Source organism: Urocampus carinirostris, chromosome 3 (genome assembly GCF_059441175.1).
Source record: "Urocampus carinirostris isolate Australia breed hairy pipefish chromosome 3, RoL_Ucar_1.0, whole genome shotgun sequence".
Taxonomy (NCBI): domain Eukaryota; kingdom Metazoa; phylum Chordata; class Actinopteri; order Syngnathiformes; family Syngnathidae; genus Urocampus; species Urocampus carinirostris.
The window spans coordinates 58,315,991-58,326,814 of record NC_142351.1 but is presented as its reverse complement, the minus strand read 5'-3'; positions in this window follow the sequence as shown (position 1 = coordinate 58,326,814).

Genomic DNA, 10,824 nt, shown 5'->3' with positions numbered 1-10,824 from the left:
ATTCAAAAGCCTGTAATACGCAAATAAAAAAAAGGTTTGACTAGTACACAGTGAGTGAGAAAAGAGAAAAGACATCAAGGTGCCAAACTGTGGGATTATGGTCAAGTGGGGGTGGCATTTCCTGGCTATGGATTCAATCCAGTAATCCCTAAGAGGTTTAGGCATGCTCCAATCACTTGTAACACAATCATGTTGAACGAGCATGAATGCATCTTTCTTGCCTTTGAATTCAAGTAACCGAAACACAAAGTTGCTACCGCGACCCTGAAACTGTTGACTTCGAAAAACATACTTAGTCTTGATTGAGGTGTCAAACACTGCTTGACCACTGTACTGGATGTAATCATGAAGGTATACAAGTTGGAAAACAGCCAACAAGCATTTGGCGTATGTAGGTTCGAGTTCAATCAAGTTTACCTCCTTCCCCTTGGTGTAGTTCAGTGTTTCTCAAATAGTGGGCAAGGTTCCCTCAAAGGAGGGCACGGGCACATTTGCCTTTGGGGATTTTTTAATAAACTTTCCCACAATAAAGTGCAATTGCATATATAGTACAGTACGTTTTCAGCGATAGACTGTTTAGTTTACTTTTAGACTCCACGCAGTGAATTAAATGTACGGTGTGGAATATTTGACTGTTAGATGGCACTATATTGTCTAATCTGACCGCACACCAGTCCTAAATGAGCACACTGTAGTAGCAGGATGCCAGACAAACTTGACAGTGACTAATAGGTATGTATTCCCCTAATTACAAAAAATAAACATATCCCTCATTTCCCTTCTTTATTGCAGTTAATGGGGACTAGAAGGCCCCACAATGCCTGTAAAGTAGCCACCCTCCTCCTCCGTTTTAACATAAACCTTTTCAGCCTCTGCTTGCAGCACTTATCAACTAGGGATAAAGGATAGCAGACGTACAGATGCTGTTCATTTTCAGCAGAAAGAATGCAAATAAGACGCCGCCATACATGACACAAACTGCTTTCTCAGTCCCTACTCTCAACAATAGGCGACTAAGTATAATAGTTTACTACCAAAACAGTAAAGTCCACAATAGCACACCTCAGCTGCCGGAACCCCCCAAAAAAAGTGCTCTGCCAGCCCTTGCTCTCAGCAATGGTGAACCTTGGATAATGGATCCCAACCAAAATCATGCATTTATTTTTAGATGGGCCAGAATGGCACTGCATCCAACAAAAGCTTCCCTGCTTGCAGCATAATGAGATTGGGGATAACGGATTGCAGATGCACAAGTGCATTTAATTCTATAATAAAAGCAAAACGAGGAGCCGCCTGGCCCTACAAAATTGCACTCCTCTGGTACTTGCGTAAAGTAAAATGCAATTTAGATCATTTGAGAAATGTTAAATCAACTGTGTTAAACACCGTAATAATGTGGACATTATTGTGAGCGGGGAATATCTTTTGAATGCCACTTTTATAGTCTTATTAATTAGAATGTTTTTGAGATATTAATCAATCCATTATTTTTTACAACAAACCTACATGACTACAGGCACAATTTTGGTCAAGTGAATTTGAATCCAGTGCATTACAAATTTAGCCTAAGTCATTGTGACAGTGCTCACAGTATGCCTACAATGTTACAAACTCATGCACAGATATAGCGCCTGGATTTGAACTCTTTGAAATAGTCGAGCCCGTGAACATGAGCTTTTCAGACTCAGGGAACCTTGAGTCTGTGTTGTCTTTACTTTGTTTTGAATCTATGTATCGTCTCTCTTGTTAAATGCATGTTTTATGGAAACTATGTATTGCGCGGTGGAGGGAAATGGTTGCGGTGAGACCGAAGTCCTTGACAGAGGCGGGAGGAAAAGCAAAGAAAAAGACAGTGGAGGAAGAAAAAAAACGACTTGAATTGAAATCATGAGTCTATTATGCCTTCCATATTTTGTCCACATGTGTGCACTGGCATGTAGAATCTGAAAGAAGAAAACAGCTGAGGTGCAGTGTGTTGCTGGTGCACTGGTGGGAATGTGCCACTGCAGGTTAATTCTCCTTTTCACGCTTGCCTTGACGAACACAGAGCCTCTAATTGATGCTAAACAAACTGCTGACCCACACTGGGGATAAAAGTCTGTCCCTGATGCACAAATGGTCAAACACGCTTCAAAAGTTTTCTAGCTGCCCTCAAACTCACTTCAAAGGCTGTAAAGACAGAGGGAGGTAAATATTATTCTTTTGAGCATTCAAGCTTATTTAAAAATATGCATACATGTTAAAGGTTTGAATTGCATGATTTTGATTTTCCACTATAAACTCTTACTGGGTATGTTTAAATTGGTAGTGGAATATTGGATCTGTGGCGCAAATTAAAAAAAAAAAAAAACACATTACGGGCTTGATTTGGTACATTCCAAAAAGAACCCAGGATAGGCAAAATCAGTATAGTAATCTTAACTTTTATAATTATTTATAATTAAATACTCCGATATAAATTGAGATCAAAGAACACATCCTTTTAAAGGCCCAGGCATTTGTTTAACAAGTAAATGTGATCTATAGTGTACCTCCAAACATTTTAAAAAACATATATTTTTACCAATACTGTCTACAACAACAAATATCTTAATGCTAGCAATACAATATATCATCACGATCAAGGGTGGGCCAAATATGCAGGAAAGCTGGAACTGATGCCCAGGTAGAGAAGAAACAGAGGGACTGTTTCATCAGAACGCAGAACACAATGCAATATGCAAATGAGTGAAGCAGCAAAACCATGAAAAGTGAGGGTTTACTGTACTAAATATTCAGCAGTCAGTGTCATGTGGTGACATACATGTCTGTTGAGTCACATTCAGGGCTCCATATAGACAAAGCTACTCTTAGCTTATTTTTCATTTCATTGGCAACATTTAACAAGTTTTGATAAAAAAAAAACAATTTTTTTCTCCCATAACAATACAAAAACTGTAGCATAGAAAAAATACTTTTTATAATATAATTTTCTTACCTTTACTTATAAACAAAGTGCATGAGTTATTCCTTTTGAATAAAATAATTTATAACTAGCTTGCTGAAGTACTCCCTGTTCTTTTTTCCAGTTTAACACGAGGCAGGTAGTTTTCCCCTTCCGACCTCGTGGGGGCAATGGTGAGGCAAGTGATTCTAGTTGGCCGCTCACTCTTGGTACCGTAAATACTGGACTTCAGAGTGCATTTGATCAAAATCCACATGCTCAGATTTTAGAGCCAAACTCGATTTTGTCATTAAATAGCATTTAAAATGAAATATTTCAAATCCATTTCTTACGTGTTATCATTGACACACTCCTGCCACCAACCACGTGGGAAATTTATCATAGACACCTTTGGCTGCAGAACCTCGACGGCATTGTAGGCCTGCACATGTCATGGCTTACTGCGTAGTTGTCAGTTCTGCTCCGAGTTGTTCATATCACATGTTTTTGGATCATGCCGCCATGACAAAGACGAGCACATATTTACTACTGCACTAAAAGAAAACGTGAATGAAGATGCTATATTTCTAGACGACAGCAACCATACTTTAGAGAATTGTGCCAGATTGAAACACAGACATGTCTTTTTCCGTTGTTTTAATTGGTGGTTGCCACAGTAATGGACCAAATTGCATTTGGTTTTTACTGTCCCTTTAAGATTAAATGACACTGACCTGAGTTTGAAGCTGCTCATACATGTGTGAGGAGTGGAGCTCTTTTCGTTGATATTTTCTAAATTTGATTGTTTAAATTCAAGACTTGACTTAAGGATGAAAAAAAAGAACACAAACATGTGGTAAATATTCAAAAAAAGTACTGTCAAACCTCCCTTTTTTATGAATAATGTTGGAAAAAACATGGATTCATTCTCTCTCACAGGGCTCATCAATGTTTCCAGACATCACCGCAATGTTTAGTATTCAGAGATGTTGTGGAAAAGAGCAGATCGACGTTTTCCTCTGTGCCACCACACAAAAAATGACACCGTACTTAAAGCTGCAGTGATAAAAATGCAGCAAAAAAAAAATGGCATTTAGTACGAAATTTACATTGTTGGAATGGTTAATGTGAAAATTCAGCGATTTTGTGAAAGCAGATCCCAAAGTTGTGAAGTTAAACGACAAAGACTTTTAACACTGAATAGAAATAACAATGCAATGTATTTTTAATTTGATATTTTCATGTTGACAGGTGTAGCACAGCCTCACTTGCCTCCCCTGACTGCACCTCACTTTCATCAGTGTATTTTTGAGACTTTTTGGCCGTTATTCATGTATCTTTAGGTAACCACAGAACAACTCAAACTGCAGTCTTTGGGCTTCAGCTTAACCATCCTCACTTTAAGGTTAAGTTGTAAACTTCCTTGTCTCGCACATATATGAAGCATTCTTGCATACAGCATCACCGTGTGGTATGCTGGGAGCACGTCCGTCAACCTGAAGCCCAAAGGTGGGTGCTACATGTCCCTCAAAATTAGGACGAACAGGCTCAGAGACAGCTTCATCCACAGCATACAAAAGTATTGAAACATACCATATCTTTCGACAACTTTGAGGATTTTTATCTTATTGCAATATTAAAATGTGAAAAAAATAATAGATGTATATATATATATATATATATATTATCATAACTTAGGCCAGTTTTTGTAGGAACTAAGTTGTATTTTTTTGGTTTCTTTTGCATATCTATCCTTATAGTATTTAGAATTTTTTTTACTTCAACGTCTTTATTACATGTTCTACTCTGCTGTGTCTGATCTCTTTGCATACAATGTTTCTCAACGTTGATATCAATGACAATAAAGACAATTGTATTACTAATGGTAATTCAAATACCAATTCTCATATAAACATATACACACGCAAACACGCAGACAAGTGTTGCTAAGAAAATATGCTATTGTGCAGGCCACACTTCATCACCAATGGATAATGTGCTGCTCGGAAGGCAAGTTCTTGCACGCCCAACAGACAGAAACTGAGAGGAGGGTGGAAAGAAGCTCCAATCTAAATTATTTTCCACGGATCACCCTTTGCCTCTCCTCTTCCGCCTCTGCGTTGACTCCGCCCCATCCCTCCACTGAGGAATCCGGCCCCTCCGTTGGGATGGGAACGCTTTGAAGGCGGTCCAGAATTGTGGTGCTCTGCCTGCTCGCCTCCTCCCCTTCGCCACCTTCGCACGGGCCCTCGGGGGTGCTGGCGGTGATCCGGTGCTCCAGATCCTGGCACAGGCCGATAGTTGCCACATACAACGACGGACGGAGAAGGAATGTAATTTTAAACCGATTTCATGTCCTTGCTTTTTTTTGTATATTCACACCTCCTCCCCAATTCCATGCCACTTCCCCCTCCCTTGGCTCAGGTTTCTCCCTCCATCCCAGGGGCAAAGTCATCAAACTGGTTCCTTTGGCACACCGGAAGAACACAGGCAACCACACAGGGAAGCCAGCACAAGGTTTTCATTCAACAGAGGGCCTTTCTCTCTTGCAGGGCCTCACCAGTCAGGGTCCCAAGACGAGCCAGTGACAGACAAAAACACAAAAACGGAGAAAAAGGACAATCAAGAGAAGTGATGCAGAAAACTAAGCATTCCTTCGGTTCACTTGCCCTTTTAAGCAGAGGGGGATTGCTCCTGGCTGTTAGATTTCCTAGCCTTAAGCTGGCAAGCCTTTGTTTATGTGTGTATATGTTTTTTTGTTTGGTTTTATTACTAACGATTTGATAACTCATTGATAGGTTTACCGTTTTGTAGACACTGGAAATAGGCAGATAAAAAAACAATGAATTTTGAACTTACAAGCAGAACAGTACTGTACAAAAAACCTTGCCTGAACCATTACTCTTGGCTAAATCTCCAAGGTTAAGGAAATCTCTAAAGGGTGTGGAAATAAACAAAAAACAGCCACATTATTGGCTGGTATTCACAATAATGTAAACACGGTATAATAACAGAAATAATAAATAACATCCATCGATTATCCATTATCTGCACCGCTTATTCTCAGTAGGGTCGCGGGGGTGCTGGAGCCCATCCCAGATGTGGGCAGGGGACACCCTGAACCAGCCATAATAAATGTAATAAATAACAGTGATCTATATTTTTCAAAAGAATGACTCCAATAATTTCTTCTGCGTGATTCTGATATTAGAAACAGAAACGAACAAAATAAATCTCAAATGATAAAATCAAAGTATTCTCCAATTATTTCTGCCTCTTTGCTGTGGTGTACATTTTCCATCTGTGGAAGTCTATAGGAATGCTTCTTTTGGGTTCCCATAGCTCCTGCTAATGGGTAAGGCTTGGGGAGGACCCCGGATACAAGTGGCCGAAATGAGTTTCCTCCGCAGGGTGGCTGGGTTCTCCCTTAGAGATAAGGTGAGAAGCTCAGTTATCCGGGAGGGACTCGGTGTAGAGCCACTGCTCCTCCGAGTTGAGAGGAGCCAGTTGAGGTGGCTCGGGCATCTAATAAGGATGCCTCCTGGACGCCTCCCTCGGGAGGTGTTCCGGGCATGTCCCACCGGCAGGAGGCCCTGGGGGGCGACCCAGGACACATGGAGAGACTTTGGCCCAATCCCATTCCTCTCACTTGCCCCTGAGAACCCTCCAGTGAGGTCCCTCCATAGGGAAGGGCCCTTGGTGAGTGGAGTGCAAAGTGGAGATTGTCCCCTAAGATATTGGACGACACTTGCAAGGTTCCACCCCAGTCCAGTAGATGGCCATAATACGAATTGGCTGTAGACCTCAGTAACGTATTGGTCTACGTCACATGTAAACAACTCGAGTCTCAACCTGTGGTGTGGCAGTTGGAGAGTTTGTGCAACGTTAAAAATGCCCGCTACAGCTGTGTTATTACCGATTGCATGAAAGCTCATCATCTTTTCTGTGTCTCCAATCAACGGAGGAGAAATGTCCTATACTGAAGACAGCTTCGGCGCTATGTAGCGCTGATTCATCTTTACAAGGTACGTACAATCATTAAAAAAAATGACCCGTTCGGTCAAATACAGTAAGGGTTAACGTACAACGCACGTTCACATAATACTCTATGTCTGTGTAGACATAAATGGCAATCTACTTATTAGTATCTTAATGCCATTTTATGACATGTAGTAGGGGTCTTTAAGGTGTGACATGATGAAAAGTAAACAAACACAAGAACAGTCCACCTGGCTCTTAAGCTGACATAATATCTTCACCAAACTTCCCTGTATGACCCAAAAACCTTAGTTCATAAGGAATTTAATTCAAAAGAGTTGTCATTGGATATATAAAAGGTAATTTCAGCATTTTATCATGATGCTTACATCACAGTAAAAGCTGTCTTTTTCTTTTCTATGCCTACATTCATGTCTAAATTGTTTATGTTATCTATTGTGTTCCAGAGTGGCCGTCCCATAAGCGTGGACAGGTTGGACAGGAATGTTCCCATCCTGTGCTTATGATTCGATGTGGAGTCAGAACTCATTCAGGACTTAAGGTTGAGCAAGAAGGTCATGTGGGCCCTGCAGGAGCTGCTAAAGAGGGAAGAGGGCCATGGCTGGAGGTCCTGATCTACGTGAACTGGCTGGCCCACAGTCTGTCCTACCGTGTGGTGTCACGGGTCTTCAGGGTTCCCAGGTCCACCGTACACAGAATTGTCCACAGTTAATATGGAATAAATTGCTCAAAAGCCATGTTTTAGACTCTGGAAGTCAGACCCACATTTGCATCCTGTGCTTTTCTGCATTACTATTCAATAAACATCTTTATTTTGAGTAACACCTTGGTGGTGAGCTACTGTGTGTGAACTATGTGACTGTTGGACAGAAAACAACTACAAATCACTCCAGCTTAAATAATAGTTTACTTTCAGGAAAACAAACTCACATTGAGTACATAATAATAAATAATAATAGTAAATAAATAATGTGTCACAAATTGTAACAAAAATATACCAATACTTCCATAAAGCTGGAAAACACAAACTGGAACTTCATTGAGTTCTTAATGAAATAAAATATTTTCCTTTTATAAAACAAAGGGAAACATTGTTTCTGGAAATATATATATATATATATATATATATATATATATATATATATATATATATATATATATATATATATATATATATATATATATATATACATATACATATACATATACATATATATATATATATATATATATATATATATATATATATGGGCGGCGCAGTGGTTATCACACGTGCGGCACAGTTCATGTCATGGGAACCTCCTGCGTGGGTTCAAATCCAGCTCTAGACTTCCTGTGCGGAGTTTGTATGTTCTCCCCGTGCTTGCGTGGGTTTCCTCCGGGCACTCCGGTTTCCTCCCACATTCCAAAAACATGCATTTCAGGTGAATTGGCCGGTCCAAATTGTCCCTAGGTGTGAATAAGCGAGTGAGTTGTCTGTCCCCGTGTGCCCTGCGATTGGCTGGCAACCAGTTCAGAGTGTCCCCTGCCCACTGCCCGGAGATGGCTGGGACGGGCTCCAGCCCTCGCGACCCTAATATTTTATTCATCCCCGTAGGGAAATTCACACTTCCAGCAGTCTACCCCGTTGTTTATTATCAGATTAACATGATGGGTGCTTTTAGCGGAGTGGATGCCGTCACGATAGTCCAAAAGTTCGACATCCCTGCGTCAGATGGAAATCTTTTCTTTGTGAAAATCCAGGGATACACCACCTCGTGTTAGCAAGTCCGCCTCCTCTCCGATTTCCCCCGGCTTTCGTGTCTCTGTTTAGCGGCGTTGAAGCCGGATAGCTCCGGGTAGCTCCGGGTGGCTACACGTTAGCGTCCGGAATGCTAAACGTGAGCCACGTTTCCGCAAAACACAGCAACTGTGCTCCCTGTGCGCTTCGATGTTTTCCACCAGCACTCGATGATCTTATTTGGTCGTGAGTTCGCATTTACCATGATTACGGATGGTACCGAAGACTTATAACGCCGCTAGCCGCTTCGCTAGCTCCGGCTCTTCTTCCACAATAGGCCCCTTCATCACGCCGGCACGAGAATTTTTCAGGGCAAGGAGTTGATTCCTTAAATACACGCATTTTTGTGCGCTAAAACCCATGTCCATAGGATAGAAGTAATCCATATATATATATATATATATATATATATATATATATATATACATATATATATATATATATATTTTTTTTTTTTTTTTAATTATTATTATTATTTTTTTATTCCAATTTTTTTTTCTTAAATTTGATTTATTATCAGCATCGCTTATCCTCAGTAGGGTCACGGGGGTGCTGGAGCCCATCCCAGATATGTTTTGGCAGTGGGCAGGGGACACCCTAAACTGGTTGCCAGCCAGTCACTGGGCACACAGAGACAGACAACTCACCCGCTCAAGAGGTCAATTTGAACCGGCTAATTAACCTGTTTTTTGGGAGGAAACCGGAGTGCCCAGAAAAAACCCATGCAAGCACGGGGGAACATGAAAACTTCACACAGGAAGGTTCGATGATGGAAACATCTCCTAAATTAATTTTTGGGGGGATTTATAGCATTTTTCCCCCTTTTTTTACTCTCACAATAATACTTTTTAGATATATTTTTTTTACAAATCACGGTGATGATGTTCTATTCGTCTCTTTAATTTTTAAATTAAAAAAAATAAAAATTCAAATGGATGACGAAATAGCTCCATCTATTTTCAATTTAAGTAAAGGTCTAAGAAGCATTTTAAAATGCTGTAGAAAATCAGACCCATTATACATATAAGACATTTTTTGAATTCTATATATTTTTGGGTGTCATATTTTCATTCAAATCAAATGGGAAAACAGTCTTTTGTATTCATTTAAAATGTTACATTTGAAAATAAATCTTAAGGGTGCAAAATTGCCCAGCCCCAGTGCGTCGACTAAAGCAGAGATTGCAATTTCTCACTTTTTATCACCTTTGCAGTACGTGTGTGTTCTGGAGCTTAATAGGCAGAGGAATACACACTTCCCAGCTTACTGCTTTCAATTAAAGCTAAAGAGCTTCCAGAAGCGCCCGGTGTCGGTGCCAAAACCTCTCGCACGTTTAAACACAAGCAAATTTACACAAGATGGTAATTTATCTTATGTGACACAGGGCAACTTAATTGCAATCACATGATGTATGAAGCCAAAATTGCCTTGGCGCTGAAGAGCAATTCAGGTTTATTGCTGTATTTTATATGGTGGTCAGGTTAACGAAAAAAGTCTGAACACAGAATCCAAAGAATGTTCGAGTATTTTATAAGGCCTTCAGATGCAAGTTTATATCTTCTGACAATTTAACTCATCAAATCTCTACTTCCGGAGTCTCATGAGAAAGGACACTGCTGACCCTTACTCCGTAAATATTTCTTTCTACCCTCCTTTTTGCTATCACTTTGTTTTAAAGAGTATACTGTTGCAGTAAATTAAGGGGGAGAAAGATGATGAAAGATAAAACCTAGAAAATGCAAATTGTTTATCATAATTCAAACCATGTGATCATTTCTAAATGGACTGACATATTGCTGTTATCATGATGTATGCCAAGATAATGAGTTATTCTGATTGATAGAAAAATCCAGACTTATTTAGGGGACGGCTTCAACCTGTCATCCTTGTTTTTACATTTATTTTCTGCAATTAATTGTTTTGTTGTTTTTCCCCTGCAAAACGAACATGGGCAGTACCGTATTTTCAGGCGTAAAAGTCTATCCCGAGTATAAGTCGCAGCAGCCGAAAATGCATAATTAAGAAGGAAAACATTTGTATGAATCACAAACGGAGTACACGTCACAGGGGAAATGTATTTGATAAAATCCAACACCAAAAAACATACATCATCTTGAAAGGC